The following is a 20,096-nucleotide window of genomic DNA, read 5'->3' as shown; positions in this document are numbered from 1 at the left end:
GCTAAATCATTCTCCTTATTCGCGACTACGAAACAAAAAGAGATTTACAAAGCACTCGCACTTATGGAAAACCTCGTAAGGAACTGTCACCGTGTGCGTGAAAAAAAAGCAAAAAATATATCTCTCCTTGTTTTTCTCACAGAAAACCGAAGAAAACATCAGCAGCTTCGTAGTCCCGAATTCAATGCCTAGATCACAGACAAACAGACGTAGCATATAAATTGTAAATGATGCCCAATTCTTATATTCGGTAGTTTTCCTCCGACTCACTCGTGGCGCTCGTATCGCTATTGTTCAATTTTGACGTATGCAAACTACCGCCAACTAGTTTGCGATTGGCCAATCATAGTACTACTTAATTTTACCATGGATGCAGTAGTTTCTACATTAAAATTAATTTCAGTGTATTGATTATTGTTCTGGCTGTTTCGTTTGTTTATCTGTGCCTACATCTTTTCCTACGATTGAAAACAATAATATTAGCATTTTTGCTTGCGTCCACCTTCAACGAAATACTCTCAGATAAAGTCCGCTCCGCACCGTTTGTGTGCGATTGGGATTATTTCTGTTTCTTTATTTTGCACGGTCTTTCGTGGCAACAAACTGATAGCAAAACGAAAACATCAAGGTTAAGTCAGTCTCTCGCATCATCTGTCGCCGGTAAAGTCGCCTTTCTATTCGGGGTACGAAAAAGTTCTTACGGAGCGGTATTTGTCACCAGACCTATAATTAGTCGAAAATATCCAGCTGTTCGGAAAAGTTTCGTAAGTACCATCATTGAATGCAAAAAAAAACGGTATTGATTATCATTGTACCGACAAATGTAGGTTAAGTGTGATCGATTGGCAGATTACAGACACGTCTCTGTCTGTCAAGGGCCAAATTGGAACATTTTTGCGGGTAGAGGGAAAGGGAAATGGGTTTCCTTGACCTTGGTACTTAAAGCCGACGCTTCGGAAACACTGCTAGAGGAAAAATAACCTAACATTTTCCTCTGACAGCGCTATGTCGTAAGTCATTATTTGTGAAGCTTTATATGTGTGTGTTATTAAAACAAAAAAAATTACATCAGTGAGTGTGTTATCAAGACCATATCAGTGTTTGTATATCTCTCGAAACATCAACATGCAGTGGTATGGAAAGTCAGCGAAAAGAAATTAAATTTCCTCTGCCTACTGAGTTCCAATCATTTCTGAACAACTCGTGAAACCGTAACGATGGTAAACCGAGAACCAAAGCAGGCGTTGAGACAGAAACGGCGAAGAGCGAGTGTTTGTGAGATTGAAGTAGGCAAATGCAGTGCAAGCTGAATACGGAACGGTCTTTATCGTTTACGACAGACGGTGGTCAATGTCTGTCGGGAGCAAGTTTGGCTGGAAATCGAGGATGGTACCGCTGCTGCTGGTTGACGTCGTACCCAGAGAAAGAGAATGCTACGGGAAATACCTGACCGGAGTGAATGAAGGCGTTGCGCCGGCAGCCGTGTGCAGCATTTCGGGGCTTACTTTGTGCGAGTTTAATGAACCTTTCTCGGTGGTGTAACCGTTTGGGATTTGGCGTTTTTCCGTCGGTTTCTTTGGTTTGGCTTCGAAGGAAGTTCGGCATTAGCAACATGTGCAATTTGGTAAATGGCTTCCTGTTTGTTTGGGAGTCTGACCCGAGCCCGACAGTTGATGAAGAGTGTGTTGCCGGAGATGGAATTGACCGTAGAAATGACGAATGGAATGCGAACCAATAGATGTTATGGATGGCATAATCCATTAGCGATTTTAAAGGAGACTGCTGACCCGACGGTGATTTTTGTGAAAGAAGATTTGCATCGACGTGGCTAGGACGCTTTGTTCTTCAATGTAGATTCAACAGACATCTTTGGGTTGCCTGACTAAATAAAAAAGTTAACATATTAACTAGTTTAAAACGATGCTCTAGTCTTCTGAAAATGTATTAACCACATAGGATTGCTAACTACAATTCTACTGGAATAGTTTGTCAAATGTTTAAATAAATGATCAATCTGTTAAAAAAACATTTAACACGATTGAAATGTTTATATGATATAGCGATATGCAAGTAAACTCTCTGAGGCCTTAATTGTTGATTAGACAAGCCAGATTGATTTTTCTAGGTGTCAAAAGTGTTGAGCTGCTTAAATTCAGCAGTGTAAGCAAACAGCCATAATTTACAAAAAAAAACTGAAATACCGTCGGCTCACAGTTCTGTTGAATATACCATTCCACAGTTATGTGTGATCCACAGATGAAGATCAAAGTTGGATAAAAAACAGAATTTCTCATCAAACAGATTTGCAATATCGCAACAAAAAAAACCTTTTACACCACAAAAAAAACAAGGTACTGCGAACAGTAATAATTTTTCCCGTCTTACTTAACACCTTTGTGATTAAAATTCAAAGTTTGAAGTAGATTCATTGGATTTTGAATTTCATACAACTCTTTGAGTGAATCATAGACATGATTACAAGAAAAGGAGATTGGGCAAAAATGTATGGAGTTTGGTCCCGGAATGTACACGGATGACTTATATATCATTTGAAAGATCTAAATGAGACAAAAAAAAGTTGATATGGGGCCAAAAATATTCGTCGTGGGAGAAAAAAGTTATGTGTGCTGGAATGGTGTAAGAAGAGGTATGTTTTGGACAGTTCCTATTGAATAATATTTACTTGCGCAAATGTTTTGAATTCGTGCCTATGCATGTGCTTAGGTATGTTTTTATCTTAATTGTAAATATTTTAAAAATGTTGTGATTTGACACAGATTTCAGAACGGTTTTGAGTTGCTGAAATGTGAATGCTTAAAACATACGGTGATAAAAAATATAAAGATATAGGTATTAGCGTTTCACAAACACGCCACTTTAGGTAACAGTTGGACACAAATATCAAATCGTATTATCCTATTTCAGTGTTCTAGCAATATGTTTGTTTAAAACGGCGGTTTACTCAGGAAGAATTTTCCAGACTATATCCGTTTTATCATTACAGTGGTTGTGTTGTTGTATTCTGTACTACACTGGAAGAAATACCTCGCTTCTCGTACACAGCTTCAGCGTGCTGGAAATCCGCGCGTCAGTTACCTCACTAATATCTTTGATATCAATAACATTATACTAGCATGCTATTGTTTCTCAGAGAAGGAGATCATTTGAACTAGTAGTAACTGTAGTGTTTGACTGTTTGCTGTGAACAAACTGCCAATTATTCGAGCAGAACCATTTCGGTTTGCTATCAATGTCAGCTCCATTGGCGACGCCTGAGCACATGTGGCTCCACAAATGCTTCGCTAAGAACGCTAAATACTCATGAGGATGTCAATAATGTGAATGTTTAGAAGTAATCATACCATCTTCCAGAGCTGCGCGACACACTTGAGCTGGGAACAGCTTTCATCGTGATAAACGACATGCAAAAACATGAGATCGGATAGTGGTCAATCAACAAAAGAGTGTGCATGTTGAGGATCAACGGTCGATCAACGACAAAGACGCAGCTGGAACGCAAGTAGCACCACCACCCATATTTCCACGTTAAGAACATTGTAGGAGATTAAAACGCCAAGATAAGGAATTGAGATGGACGATTGGGAAGATCAGTGCTGTCGGACTGGCAAACATAAATGTCCAATGCTTGACTGTTTTGCCGCCTCTAAGAATATGGTCATTATGGTGTAGCACCTACTTCCAAGATAACCTTCCGTACCAATGGTGATCGCTAGTTATCCACAGCAAATGAAATCTCGAATCGGTCAGGTATTGCACATCTCCGACATAATCAACGTCAAAATCTATCGTGGTGCTAATATTCTACCCACTACCTGATAATTATAAAAATGCGCTTCAAACTTCCTGTCGTTAACAAAGAACGGTACCGACGCCCGCCTCAGCATGACCTTCAGCGTCTGAATTACACGGATGTCCCCACAGCATCGTTCTACATCTCTAGCAAGTGTAACCGGAATAGGTTTTGCTTGCTGAAACCCTTCTTGGCTATTGTACTACAGTAAAAATAGCCATCAACTCACAGGTGGAGTCATTGTGCGTTGAACGTAGTCTATGGTACGATTGGTTTGCTGAAGAGTTTAGAATTATTCTAGAGGAAAAAAACGTGAAGCACCATACACAGAAGCGGAAGCAGCAGACTTGTATTGATGACACAGGACCGGAGGTTCAAGGCAAAGGAGAGCATTTCAACGTTCGAATGTTGGACGAAAGCAGCCAACCAGATCCCACTTTGAGTGAAGTTAAGGATGACGTTCAACAGCTCAAGAATAACACAGCAATTGTTGAGGATGGTATATGAGTGGAACTCATCAAGATGATTCCGAAAAAGTTGATCGCTTGTCTGCTTCGGCTGATATTAATTACTATTCTTAAGAACCTGGCAGTTATAACATCTGCAAGAAGAGTAGAGCCAAGGGGTTAAATACTCTGCCTACAGAAAACGGTAGTGCTTATCCATCTGTCTTTTCTTCTAACTGTAAAACTTACATAAAAATTGTCAAGGGCTTGTACACAAGTTACTGGAGGGTAACAGACGGAGAGAGATAGGAGATAATATAAGATATGCACTCATTAGAAAAAAAAAATAAGTTCATTGGACTCCACAGCATTCGTATACCAATTCGTAAAACGATAATGATTGACACTTTAACTTGAGACTGGTTGAATAATGTAGGAGCTCAGGTGATACCAAACATCCACGTATGCGGTATACAGCGCGAGATGGTTTATACTAGTGAACTAGATTGTCATTGATTTAAACACATGAAATCCTAAAACTACGCATATGTTAATGCGTAGCATTTAGCAATGAGCATTTAAACTCACATTTAACGTTTTTTGATGCTGATGATGTTGTTCATTTAGGTTGAGTGGGTTGAGCTGATGGTTTTATTGATCTCTTCGTAAAATTCTTCCTGGAGAAATATTTACTTCAGCAAAAAGAAAACAGTCAGTTCTTTTATAAGACACCACACACTTTTCTTTCACCACTGTTTCCCAATTACTTTTCATCGAACGAGGCTGACTTTTTTTAGAATACTAGTTGTAATATTACCTTATTACGAACAAAAAATATCGTATAGGTCGGTTAAAAAACAGTTAGGAATTGTGATTAGTATAATGTGGATAGCAGGGTCTGGCAGAAAACTTTACTGAATAAACATATGTATTTTAAAATGATTTTTAATGTTATTACGGTCTAACATGTAATGTTTTTCATCTTTGCATCAAAGTCCTAATTCACTTCTTTAAAACATAGAATATCTAATCATCATATAGATGCAGAAAAATATATGTTTTCATTTTTAATCGATAAAAAATATAGCAAAAATATAATAAAATACATAGAAAATCCATCTCAAACCATGCGGAATAACTTTTTTCTCCCACGACGGATATTTTTGACCCCATACCAACTTTTTCTTGTATCATTCAGATCTTTCAAATGACATATGAGTCATCTGTGTACATTCCGGGCCCAGATTTGCCCAATCTCCTTTATAATTGTTATCTATAATTCATCAGCTATTTATGAATTCAAAGCGAACTTAAACGAGAGACGAATAGAGACACAGTAGTCGGGTTCAGAATGGGGACCACTTCGAGTACTGCATTTGCTGCCGCGAATCGCAAGTCAGTCCCACGTCAAAATTCAGTTGAGTTCAGTTTTCAACATACCTTCCAATGCTCTTTCAGCTGCACTAATAAGATAATATGATTTGTTCGGAAAATATAGCAAGGAAAACCTCAAGTCCGTGTAACACAAAAAAGAACCGTGATTTGATCATCTATATTTTTCTCGGAAAGATATAGAAGTGAAAAGCAAATAGTGAAAGTTTCTTTAGGATTTGATCATGTTTCAATCCTCTGGGATTTTTTGAATATTCGAATGGAAATACTTTTTACAGATGGGACTGACTTGCAATTTATGGCAGTTTGGAACCTTGGTACTGCAAAAGGTACCCAAATTTAACAGATCGCCGTACACTTTTCGCGGCATTCTAGATTTTGCTCCATTAGCTTATGTACCATACATTTTTAGGCGACTGCAAGGAACATGGAGGTCTTTATTTCGTCTGTGCTCGAACCGCAATGGTATCAACAATGGTTGAATACAATTTTTCATTAAAATAATATAAAGTATATAAAAGAAAAAAAATCTTCCGAAACCATACTTTTTTTTAAAGTATGAATGCCCACGATGAAAATAAGTTGAAACAAGAGCATTCAAGTTGGGCACAATTTTTTTCGCGAAAATTTGCGGTAGACCACTTTGAACACATTTTAAGGTTTGCGGAGCGCATTTTAAATTGAATAATAGCCCCTTGATGTGCTAATACGTGCATTACAATCGTAGAATAGTCATGGATGGCATGTGATGCGAAGTGTTCGATTTGAACCAGTAAATGTTAAATATTTAAATCACGTTAAACTCAACCATTTGAAACATACTTTACTATATCACACCTTTAATATTACGTTATCAAAACATTTGTAAGGATCGTCATATTTCCCTAAATCCCCCTTCATTTAACAATGTTTTGTAATTAATTGGCGCTCCCCAACAATTAATTATTTGTTATGGCTATATCGGTCATGTGACTCAAAGGTAAAAGGAGTATGTAGAAGATTTTTACAAATAATGAAATAAAAAGAATGGATAGGCGTCGCAAGAGAGCGAAAAAAGGAGCAGGCCGTTAGGCCGAATGCAGTTAGGCCAAATGTCGCTAGGCCGATGGCTATGGCAATTTGCCTAACGGGATAGAACCGATGGAAACAAGACCCTTTACCTTTGAGTCTCATGATCGATATAGCGATAACAAAATAATATAATGGCTACTTTCCCTGGGAAACAGGATATCCAAAACAACCTGGCATGTGATCAATAGACTCGAATTTAAAGTGGTTACTGATTCTTTAAGTGAGATTACGAGAAGTACTGAGTCTCGTGATAAATCCGGAATTACCTTACTTTCGAAATGATGACTGTGGTTCCAAAAACAAGAAGAATTTGGCGATCAACCCTGACATTTCGACGAAAATTCATTGAAAAACAGATGAGAGATAATATTTGGAATTTGCAAATTTTAATCAAATCGGGCGTCAGGCACGCAAGAATGTATCCACCCCTAGAAAACAAAGACATATTCCAGGTTGTTTTCTACATGGGATGTAAAGCCAACGAAAGAAGAAGATATTCAAAACGGTTTCCTAAAACCGCGGCCAGTTAAAAACTGCGTACTGAATATTTTGTTCGAGATTAGCACAGCGATTCGTATGGTGTGACAGTTATGCGTGGAAATACAGCGATGGGGCAAATTGACTTGGTTTGCTTTTCATAGAATTTCCGAACAAAGTTAATTTTTTGTAAGTGTTTTTTTTTAAACTTTACGTAAAAATAAACTGTTTAATAGCAAAAAGTCAAAATGCACAAAAAGTAGCATGGGACAATTATGCGTATAATGGCAGTAGTCTAGTTGCAAAGATTATTTATGGCATTTCTCTTTACCATAACCGTTTTTATAAGTTTAATCTTAGAAGGCCAATCTGAAAGAACATCTAAACTTCAGTCGATAATTTTTAGTAATTAACTATTAGCATAGTCTACTACAACACCAATAATGATATTAAAACGTTTTCTTTGTTATTCAAAGTTTTGATAATTTTCCAGAAGTCTGATAAAATTGTTCTATATTATGACCTTAATGTATGTCGTACTACTAGAAGACATGAAAAAATCCCAGTAAACTTTTAAATAAAGTAAACTTTGATTTGTGTTTAGTTACTTTAATGCAATGAAGCTAAATATGCTGTGTCGCTCAAGAAAAGTAAAGAAACTCCTTGATTGAACGGGTCAAGAAATTTCCTACAGAGAGCTCCCTTTAAAATGACATTTCTTCTCAACTACGTACGGCGATCAGAAAAACCGTGATTTTCTGGACCATTTCTTGAAAGAAATTTTCCCCGCATCGTGAAAGGCAATTATTTTTCTTGTTAGTAGCAAACCAGCCTTAAAAATAATTAAAAACTTATTTATTATCGGATTTCGCTTTTCAGCCACGAAATTTCGTAGGAAATGGATCGAAACGTTGGCAATGATATGAAATAATCAACGCTTAATTCGTGACTGAAAACCGAAATCCAATTATCATCATCAAAGTCCAGTCAATCTTCCTTAACATTATTTATTATCTTAATAAGCTTTCTTTTTCTTTATATTAATGGGCTTCATGACCGAGCGGTTAGTGTTATCAGGTAGTAAATACATCGTATCATGAGGTGTGGGATCGATTTCCGCTTCAGCCATTGAAAATTTTCGTCAGGAATAATTCTTGACTATGCTATTGGAGGATGCTTGTGCGTTGTCTTGTTTTGAGTTGAAGTCTGTGCAGCCAAATGGCTGAAAACGATGTCCGTGTCTTTTAAATATTTCAGTGTTAAAACATTGTAATGTTGAAACTTTAACCTTCCATTTCAACAAAAATACTCGTTTTCTTGAAAAATAAAAAAAAAATCCCGGGATCCCGATATTTTACCAGATAAGCTTTAATGTTTGTCCCGAATCCCAGGACAAGTAAAATGGCCGAATTTTGGACGTAAACAATCATTTTCAGTGACATTTCTTTTATTCTTCCCCAGCGACCTCTATGATGGTGGCGCATCATATTTGCCTCTATGTTTTTATATTTGAGCAATGGTAACTAGATTAAAAATGAATGTTCAATAATCAGCTCTGTTCATAGTAAAAAATGTTCAATCTAAATGAACATATTAAGGTGAATATGAATCGAAGGCAAAAACAAAATTCTCAAGAGCACGAATCTGAAGAACCAGAAAAGCAATAACCCTGAAAATTTAATCAAATGGTCACATCCATTGATAAAGCTTGCAGTTTTAATGTATAACTGGTTCCGGTGGTTCCGATTCATCTTCACTTTAACACTTAATTTTTCCTGTAATTGATGAATATCAGTAGAGAGTACGGATATTGGTACTGTCTGGATTTTGATTCACCACAGTATTATCCAAAACTGTACATCCTAATTATCAGTCCATAAGGGATCGTTCAAATATTACGTAACGTAACAGGGGGAGGGAGGGGGTCTTACATAGTGTTACGGTCCATACACAAATTTAAAATTTTCCATACAAAAGCTGTTACTTGGGGGAGGGAGGGGGTTTAAAATTGGAAAATTTTGCGTTACGTAATATTTGAATGAACCCTAAACAGATACATTTGAAAATGAAAGTCCGTAATGCTTTAATGTGGCGTAGAAAATGCCAAATATATAATTTAAGCCATTTCAAAAAGAGTTGGTTTTGGTCGACTTTTCTTCTAGATCGAACCACTGTGCATAGGTAGAAATAAATTTAGGGCCACTTTCAGAATAAAATATGATTAAAAATCATGATGACGATGTACGTTGTGTTCTTATATTATCCGAACAACAGAACATGGGAAAGATTATCTCTCGTTAAAACAATAGAAAAATAATCTACGTACACTTTTTTTTTCAATACATCTATATCAGTGCTTCCCAAACTTTTTCAACTTTCGCCCCCTTGAGGCCAATATTCATCTGGAATCGCCCCCCTGATAGGTGATTCAAATGTTTTAATTATTTTAATTAGCATCGACAAAAAATAACTTCGAATCGCATATTCATAGAGTCACAATACAATAACTATTATGTACATTCAAAAATATTTTTTTAAATATCGATAACTAACAATTACAAGGAATGATTTACTACACAGTAATTTATAATAGCAATTTTAACAATATTTTGGGTGCATTACAAGCTACTAAATAACTTTTCGTATCAGTATGCATAGGCGCCAACTTGTGACGTAGTTGGAGGCTAAACTCTCCAAAATTGAACCAAATGCAATGGTTTCCGTACAAACGCACTTCTTTTCACTTAAATATGTCATATTTGGGTGTACTGCATTAATTTTGTTGCGTTTTCAGGTGGGCTCGTCTCCTCAAACTCGTCACCAGTTGGCGTGTATATATAATGTGATTCCTTAATTGTAATTTCATACTTACTTATGTGCTATTTCTAAAATTACTGCAATAATTTTCAGAAATTGCAGTTTTTTTTTAAGTTTCTGGGGCCGTTTTTTATTCAATCCAAAAACAATAAAAAAATATATGAAAATCCAGAATGCTTTTCAACTTATGTTTCAGTGCCATATATTAAAAGAATATTTGTTGACACCAAGTTTTTGATTTATTTCGGAGGTTGTGAAGGTTCAAATCCGACGTATCTATGATATTTTTTCAAATCTATTTTTAAAGTCTTCTTAGTCTGTGGCATCAAGCGATTTATCGTTGTAACCGACATTTGTACTTTATTTTATTTTTTTATTTTAAAAAAAAAAGACATTTGTTTGCTATTTTTTCTAAATGAGTGCAACCGAATTTTCAAAATAGGTGCGGTAGATTTTTTCCGTAAAAAGCTGGATGCCAATGAAAAAAATATTAGCTTACTAACCTCAAAATTTCCGTACCAAAGGCTCCAAAATTCCCATACAAAAAATTTCAAATACCTACCATTCTTAAAACTCATTTGATGTTAAAAATCCTGAAAGCATGACACAAACATTTTTTGTTTGACAATTATCAACCATGATTTGAGATATAACGATCTAAAGTAAAATATTCCTGGAATTAGTTAAGTTTGGAATTGATTAACCTTCAGATGTGTCTCCTTCAAAGGTTATGAGTAATTATTTGCAAATGCTTTTTCGCCCCCTTTGTGGATTTTTCGCCCCCCAAATTCTGTTTTACAAATTTTCGCCCCCTTGAGCCCGAAAATCGCCCCCAGGGGGGCGAATTTGCCCACCTTGGGAATCACTGATCTATATGATCAAAGAAAATAGAATTACAAATAGTTTCAAAATGCCTGCCTCGTACTGGGATAAGCACTTTAAAATTTTTTGAAGACGTTATTCTCAAAGGCTGTTACTGATGATAGAGATGATTCCAAACACCAAATAATTAATTCCTCTCCCGTCATAAAGTCCGCAAAAAGTGTTCGCTTAATCCGCTGCTGAAATAATTGGTTAAGATATTAAACCATGAAGGAATAATAAATTAACGCAGCTTGGCTACATAGAGGCATGTCTTCAAAGTTTGTGCGGATAATATGCCGACACCCTGTACAAAACAAAATTACGTCCCTGAAACTGCGGAAAATAGGTGTTTTAGGAACATGCTTCAAAATTTGCGGTTTTTTACCAGTATGTCGTTTTCTGATGAAATTTTAAAAGTTATCCATCACACATCTATGGATCATCTCTACAGTTTAATGGGGTTTTGTTCATGGATGTGGAAAACATCGGTTTGCAAAGTTTTTCCCACCTTCTCAACATAACGTGGTAACGTCCGCGGCCACAAAGCAAAATCATGCTGAAGGTGTCTGGGATTGATTCCCGGTTGGTCCAGGATCTTCTTGGGTTAAACATTTCTTTGACTTTCCTGGACAAAAAGTATCATTGTGTCTGCCTTAGGGGAAAAGCACCAATTTTCGACCCATTCATACGATTTTGGCCTACTTTGTATGAAAATCCGAAGATTGGCACATAATTCTTGTAAGTCAAAAATTAGTGCTTTTCCCAAACGATATACGAATGCAAAAATAGCAACTTTAGCAAAAAAAAGCTCTCAGGTCATATCTGTGGAAGCGCTCATTGAACACCTAGCTGCAACTCTCCATAACTCGATATTGAAGGGACCATCGATTCAGGGAGGTATCGAGTTACAGAGCACAAAACAAGTGCAACTGCAATCCAAGGTACCATCGAGGTAGCCATGGATATCAACTTTCTCTAACTCTCTAACTTGAACTCTAACCGAGAACCGGAATATCAAGTACCGTCAAACGGGGTAACTTGCAACAGGGGTGAAACTTGCAACACTTCGACATGTAACCGAATTGTCGTTTCATTCAGCATTGAGTTAAATTTTTATAATTTATTCCGCCATTTATTGACCTCAGGTATACAACAGAAGATTTTGGAGAGGGTTTGGATATTGTTTCTTTTTTGCTTGGTTTGCTGGATGTAAAATTGCAAATTGTCTAAAATCGTAGTATTTCTTTTTTAAATTTAGCAAAATTTGCCTGATCGTGCGAAAAATGTCACAAAATTTAACATTTCCACTTAGTTTTGCGAAAAACTTCTATTTTTGAGTATATTATAAATAACCCTGTTTTAGGCAATTTTTTGATGAAAATTTAGTGTGTATTTTTCGACAAACTTAAGTTTACGTCTGGTTTAAAGTATGTCTGTCATAAAAGTACCGATATTTTGTGTTTTAGCTAGCGAACTTTTGCCCCACACTAGATTCGAACTCTTGCCCCACCGGTGGGGCAAAAGTTTGTTTAAGACAATCAATTTTGAAACTGTTATAACTAAAAATGGGTAAATATTTTGACACAAGTTTGTTCAGCAAAATTATAGCCCATATGTTGAAGGTTCACTGTATGGTATTTGTTTTGTATCAACTGATATTGTTTTCTAGAAACTTTGATTATACCACTAAGGTATAACTTTTGCCCCACCTTACTCTATGTTTTTGATAACATAATTTGATATCAGATTAATCTTCAGCTGTTTACCCAAGCAAAGTGGAATAACAACCACATAACATAACGATAACAAGATATACATCATGAATTCAATTTGTTATGTTTTGTTTTCAATACGAAGACTCTTGTTATCAACGAATTTTGAGCTGTCAGATTGAGGATGCCATCGACGGGTGAATGACGTCAAATATTTGTTATCACAATTCGATATTTATAACTAATTAATAACATAATTAGTTATCAATGAGGGATATTGGCTGTATAGCAAAACTTGTTATCTATCTGTTTCAAATGATAACACAATCTTATATTTATATGATATCTTTAGTATAAACTTTTGTTGTCACGTTTGTTATATTACCTGTTTACTCAATCAAAATGAAAAAAAAAATCTAAGTTATCAAATGCTTGTTATCGGATAACACAATTTGTTATCTTTTTGTTAACCAACTTTGCTCGGGTAGCTTCACAGCCTGTAACTTAACTCTAGTTAACAAGCATCGTTAACGATTACCGTAAATGCTCGAAAAATATATAAAAAGTACCCATTTTTCGGTCATTCAGTTTATCTACAAAAATAAAGATTGCTTATATTTATTATGTTGAATTGATTCTCACGCCGTCCATAACAGGCACTTGGCACATCAAAGTGAGGCCCATTTCTGTTGTTCGCCTTTCCGAATACGACCATTCCGGATAAAACATCTCCACCGCAGCCAGCAGCACCGTCTGCGAAATTTGATCCGTCCATTTATTCTCACTCCCGGGTGTCACATTTGTGCGAACACGTTCTCAAGAAATTAATTCAAGGTGTAAGCGAAACAAAAAAAAAACTTGAACGGGAAAAATTCGCCGAATGAGACAAAACGAACGAAAAGTTGCATGGCTTGCGTTGTAAGGACTGTATCAAAAAGAAATTAGCATCATTCAAGATGCTTGTTCCACTAGTCCTAAGAAGGCCCCATAAAATCACCCTAAATTAGGATATCTTTGACCGCCTATCCCACCCCTTTTTAAAACGTCTTTTGTAAAAGATCTCCGAAGATTTTTTCAAGCTTGTCACGTTTTGTCTGACCTTCACTACCCCTTGTAGCATGGCATGATTTGTGTATGTCCCCTATAAATTATCTAGACTGAGAACAACAAGGTATGTGCGATACCGAATTAAACAATCATTAGATCAATCAAGAGAAACTATATTTCCATACTAGGTGGGAGGGGGTCTCCTATATTGACACCCTCCCTCTCTTTGTACCCCTACTTTCTAGCACCAATGCGTATAATATCACATGTTAAGGTGAAGATGAATCGAAGCCAAACTTCAATCTTTCAATAGCACGGATCTGGAGAACAAAACACCCATTTGACCTGAATACTTAATCGATTGGTCACCTCCAACTAGTGATCAATCGATTAAGTTTTCAGCCTGAACGGATGTTCAGTTCTCCAGATTCGTGCTCTTGAAAATGTGAGGTTTGGCTTCGATTCATCCTCCCTTAAGCATTATAAAGATATTTTTTCACATTTCAAATACATCACAGCAAGCGTAAAGCGCTACCGCACCGTTATACCAGCGCGATAGGAAATGGGCACACAACTTTAAATCAAAAAAACATACACCTCCGATTTTTTCATACTTTCTGTAACACTAGCTCAGCTTTCCAGTGATGAAACTTTTAAAATCGGTGGTTGTACACACCATGAAAATTCAGTTTTTCTGATAAAATCCAATATGCCAAATCCAAATTAAATATGACCGCCAAATATTTTAATTTTTACATATGAAGCTCTTACCATGATATTGTGAAGGGGTTGTTTAAGATTTTTTTTTTTTATTTCTTTATTAGTATCATTCCAAACATTACATTCATTTCTTATATCTAGGTGTTCTGTGTTATTAGACAACACTATCATCCTAATTTGGTAAAACAAATTTAAGAATTAATTAACATTTTGTTAACAACATATTACATTTCATTTGCCGTAGCAGTTCAGTTTTTTTTTTACAGGTGAGTTGATTTCACCTGCTTATAAGAGAAAAAAAAAACGTTTTTAATATACTTAACCTAACTTAACCTAAACATATAACGCATTAATCGTGGCAATAGAAGATTGTAACGATTTTTGCCTGAAATTATTAATGATTGTATTTTACATTTGTTCCAATGTTTCAACATTGGATATTCTATGTAACTCATTGGTACTATACCACGGAGGAAGCCTCAGAATCATTTTCAAAATTTTATTTTGAATTCTCTGCAGAGCTTTCTTCCTGGTATTACAACAGCTAGTCCATATTGGTACAGCATACAACATGGCTGGCCTGAAAATTTGTTTGAATATCAAAAGCTTGTTCTTAAGACAAAGTTTTGATTTTCTATTAATAAGGGGATAGAGACATTTTACATATTTGTTACATTTGGCTTGAATGCCCTCAATGTGATTTTTGAAAGTTAAATTCTTATATAGCATGAGCCCTAGATACTTAACTTCATCTGACCAATTTATTGGAACCCCTCTCATTGTGACAACATGTCTACTTGAAGGTTTCAAATAAAGAGCTTTTGGTTTATGTGGGAATATTATTAGTTGAGTTTTGGAAGCATTAGGAGAAATCTTCCATTTTTGCAAGTATGAAGAAAAAATATCCTTGCAATCGACTACAGATGACACGCAGGCTTCGTCCTTTGGCGGAGAGGCCGGTGTCATCCGCAAACAAAGATTTTTGACATCCCTGAGGTAGCTCAGGTAAGTCAGATGTGAAAATATTGTATAATATTGGTCCCAAAATACTGCCTTGAGGAACACCAGCTCTTACAGGAAGTCTTTCAGATCTGGAGTTCTGATAATTAACCTGAAGTGTACGATTTGACAGATAACTTTGAATTATTCTAACAATGTATGTTGGAAAATTAAAGTTTTTTAATTTTACAATCAAACCTTCATGCCAAACACTGTCGAATGCTTTTTCTATGTCTAGAAGAGCAAGACCAGTAGAATAGCCTTCAGATTTGTTGGAACGGATCAAATTTGTTACACGTGAACGTTGATGAGTGGTCGAATGTCCATGGCGGAATCCGAACTGTTCATTGGCAAAAATTGAATTTTCGTTGATGTGATCCATCATTCTGTTCAAAATAACCTTTTCAAAAAGTTTACTGATGGAGGAAAGCAAACTGATTGGACGATAGCTAGAAGCTTCTGCAGGATTTTTGTCTGGTTTTAAAATTGGTACAACCTCAGCATTTTTCCATTTGCCAGGAAAATATGCTAATTGAAAACATTTATTAAATATATCAACTAAGAATGATAAGCTACTTTCTGGAAGATTCTTGATGAGGATGTAGAAAATTCCATCATCGCCAGGAGCTTTCATATTTTTGAATTTTTTTATAATAGTTCTCACTTCTTCCAAATCAGTCTCCCAGGCATTTTCGAAAACGTTCTCTTGATTGAGAATATGTTCGAACTCCTGAGTAACTTGATTTTCAATTGGACTAGTAAGTCCTACATTAAAATTGTGCGCACTTTCAAACTGCATAGCAAGTTTTTGAGCTTTTTCGCAATTAGTTAGTAATAATTTGTTTTCCTCCTTCAATGCCGGTATTGGCTTCTGAGGTTTTTTCAAAATTTTAGATAATTTCCAAAAGGGCTTAGAGCCAGGGTCCAATTGAGAAATTTTATTTTCAAAATTTTTGTTTCTTAATTGAGCAAAACATTTCTTGATTTCTTTCTGCAAATCCTGCCATATAATTTTCATAACAGGATCGCGAGTGCGTTGAAATTTCCTTCTCCTCACGTTTTTAAGACGGATCAAGAGTTTAAGATTATCGTCTATAATCACGGATTCAAATTTTACTTCACATTTTGGAATTGCAATGCTCCGGGCTTCAACAATGGAATTTGTTAAAGTTTCAAGAGCATTGTTAATATCAAGTTTAGTTTCTAAAGAAATGTTAACATCAAGATTAGAGTCAACATACGTTTTATATATATTCCAGTCGGCTCGTAAATAATTGAAAGTGGAGCTGATAGGATTGAGAATCGCTTCTTGAGATATTTGAAATGTAACAGGGACATGATCAGAATCAAAATCAGCATGAGTAATCAGTTGACTACAAAGATGACTAGAGTCGGTTAAGACCAAATCAATCGTAGATGGATTTCTAGAAGAGGAAAAACATGTGGGGCTATCAGGGTATTGAATTGAGAAATATCCTGAAGAGCACTCATCAAATAAAATTCTGCCGTTGGAATTACTTTGAGAATTATTCCATGACCGATGTTTGGCATTAAAGTCACCAATGACAAAAAATTTTGACTTATTGCGAGTCAATTTACGCAAGTCAGTTTGGAGCAAATTAACTTGCTGCCCAGAGCATTGAAAAGGCAAATAGGCAGCTATAAAAGTATATTTACCAAACTGTGTTTCAACAGAAACACCTAAAGTTTCAAAAACTTTAGTTTCAAATGATGAAAACAGTTGATGTTTTATACGCCTATGAATGATGATTGCAACTCCCCCACATGCCCCATCAAGTCGATCATTACGATAAACAAAAAAGTTAGGATCTCTTTTGAGTTTAGATCCAGGTTTTAAATACGTTTCGGTAATAACTGCTATATGCACGTTATTAACCGTAAGAAAATGTTGAAGAAATTTATTTTCGAGTTATGGCAGATTTAGTGAGGCAAGAATTGTCAAAAATCGAGGGGTCCTCAATAACTGTTTTGATTATAACTACCGAGGGGTCCATCAAGTTGACCAACCGAATGCAGTTCCTTTAGTTACTCAAAAGGAGTTTTCGAATGAGCATAATTTTACACATTTTGAAAGACTAAGTGTAAATAGTGGGCCGGTCTCAGTGAGAATTGCTCATTACTGTAAAAAAAATCAGCCACCTGTGCAATGTTTTACGATTTGGATCTTTTCGAGCTGCGTGCCACTTTTTAAAACATATGCTCATTATTTTGAAAGGTTCAAAATATTATGACATATAATGGCACAGTAATATTGAATATAGGGGATATACACAGTGGCGTGGGACAAAATTTAGATTCTCGTTCCAGTCCACTTTTGAGATTGCATTTGGGTCCCATAACAACTATGCAAAATTTCAGCTCGATCGGTGAAACTATATTTTAGCGCCAGCCGTGCAAAGTTTGTATGGTTACTATGGGAAAACTTACTTTTGCCTGACTTTATTTTTGAAAAATCGCCAGAGGTTGCCCATTGACCTCTATAAAAATTTCGAACGCAGACCTCGATAGGTAATTTTACCACGAAGAATATTGCCGAAGACCGCGAAACAATCCGACACTTGTGAAGAAAGTTATTCAATGAAAACCTATTGGCAAGGTGACGTTGATTAACACGTAAAGGAATAACAATAATAACAAAATTGGGCAAAATTTCCGAATAGTGGATGCTTAATAACTTTTTTCACAAGCATCGGATTGTTTTGCGGTCTGCGACAATGTTGTTCATCGTAAAAACACCTATTGAGGTCTGCGTTCAGAATTTTTATAGAGGTCAATGGGCGACCTCTGGCGATTTTTGTTTGCAAAAGTAAGTTTTCCCATAGTAAATCCCATACAAACTTTGAACGGCTGGCGCTAAAATATAGTTTCACCGATCGAGCTGAAATTTTGCACAGTTGTTATGGGACCCAAATGCAATCCAAAAAGCGGACTATGTGCAAGTCTCTCGAAATCAAACAAAAAAAATTACTCTGGACCCCCCGACCGATTATTTTGGTTTTAGCAGCAAATGAACGCGAAAAACCTAGACTTTATAGTGGAGAAGTTTCAGACTTACCTATTTTTTTGTAATAAACTTGTTTTACGAAACACACCGTGCCTCTCTAAACAGTAGAAATCACATTTCACTCGATTTCAGACCGAAAAAAGTGTGTTAAAAATTTATAACAATTTTCCTCACTCTCCTTCGTTTGAGTGATCTAGCCTCTGCACCTGAATTTTGTCCTTCTCGACCGACAGCAACAGTCATGGTATGCTCCGGCAAGCACGGTCCTTTCGTAGCATCACATCGGTTGCCCAGTGAATTAAGTATATCTAGAGAGGTACATGGCAACATCCGGGGAGGAGGAGGTGTGTAATGATGACGCTTCTCGTGGGAGATAAAACGACAGCAGCCGAGCGAAAGAGAATGTTTGGAACAGAGCTCTCCGCTAGACGGTGGAAAGAGATTTCCCGCGCTGGTGTTGCCGCCGAGGGTTTGAGTGTGGGAGTACGACAGTTAAAGAGTACCTAACTACTGCTGGTTCGTCTAGTTCTGGATGAAAGCTGAGTGTCGATGCGCTTAAATTAAAGAGCGATAGATGCTAACAATAAGTCTGTTTTTGCGTAACATTTACTAATATTTTTTTATTGGATTGCGTTTCTCTAATGGATCAAAATACTCTCTTATAGGTTTCAAATTGGAATGCTCGTTCTTTGAATGGTAAAGAGGACAAGCTGTTTAATTTTCTAACAGCTAATAACATACATATAGCAGTTATTACTGAAATTTATTTGAAACCTGAATCCAAACTCAAAAAAAATCCAAACCTTTTTGTTCATCGTAATGAACGGCAGGACGAAGCATGTGGGATAGTTGCAATCATCATTTATAGGCGTATAAAACAGCAACTTTTTTGTCATTTGAAACTGAAGTTTTTGATACTTTGGGCGTTTTTGTTGAAGCACAGCGGTAAATATACATTCAAAACTGTCTATTCAATTCCCTTTCAATGCAAGTTAATTTGCTCCAAACTGACTCGCAATTAGTTAAAAACAAAATTGCCTTCGGTGACTTAAATGCCAAACATCGTTCATGGAATAATTCACAGTGTAATTCCAATGATAGAATTTTATTTGATGAGTGTTCTTCAGGATATTCAGACTGGAACAAATTTCAAATAAAATTATTAATATTTTTCGACTAAAATCGTTGCAATCTTCTATTGCCACGAATAATGCGTTGTGTATTTAATTTGAGTTAATTAGAAGCGTTTTTTTTTTCTCTTATAACCAGGTAAAATCAATTCAACAGCAAAAAATCTGAACTTCCACGGCAAATGAAATGTGATGTGTTGTTAATAAACGCATAAGAAATAAAAGTAATGTTTGAAATAATACTAATAAAGAAATAAAAAAAAATAAAAGCAGATTATGTCCCATGCCAGGTGATAAATAAGAATGTCAAAAATTACATCGAAAGATAATGAAAATGTTATTTACAGCCTTTCATAAAATATGCTGCCTTCAAACAATTTAATGTAAATCATGCCCTGCATGGGCCCAGATAGCCGTAGCGGTAAACGCGCAGCTTTTCAGCAAGACCAAGCTGAGGGTCGTGGGTTCGAATCCCACCGGTCGAGGGTCTTTTCGGGTTGGAAATTTTCTCGACTTCCCAGGGCATAGAGTATCTTCGTACGCATGCAAAAATGGTCATTGGCATAGTAAGCTCTCAATTAATAA

At 36.1% G+C, this 20,096-nt stretch overlaps 1 protein-coding gene across 2 annotated transcripts in view; it reads left to right on the top strand.

Moving 5' to 3' along the window:
- Nucleotides 1–441: 441 nt before the first annotated feature.
- LOC5567262 (D-2-hydroxyglutarate dehydrogenase, mitochondrial) overlaps nucleotides 442–20,096 on the top strand; it is a 95,725-nt gene continuing 76,070 nt past the window's right edge. The window contains exon 1 of one of the 2 annotated variants that reach the window (XM_021848760.1): nucleotides 442–764. The gene's annotated coding sequence lies outside the window, so the exon portion shown is untranslated. The remainder of the gene's footprint in view (nucleotides 765–20,096) is intronic. The other variant, XM_001651657.2, reaches the window with a different exon arrangement.

The sequence above is a fragment of the Aedes aegypti genome, chromosome 3 (assembly GCF_002204515.2).
Source record: "Aedes aegypti strain LVP_AGWG chromosome 3, AaegL5.0 Primary Assembly, whole genome shotgun sequence".
NCBI classification, from domain to species: Eukaryota; Metazoa; Arthropoda; class Insecta; order Diptera; family Culicidae; genus Aedes; species Aedes aegypti.
Note: the sequence above shows the minus strand (reverse complement) of the source record. Positions and strands in the feature narration are given on the sequence as shown.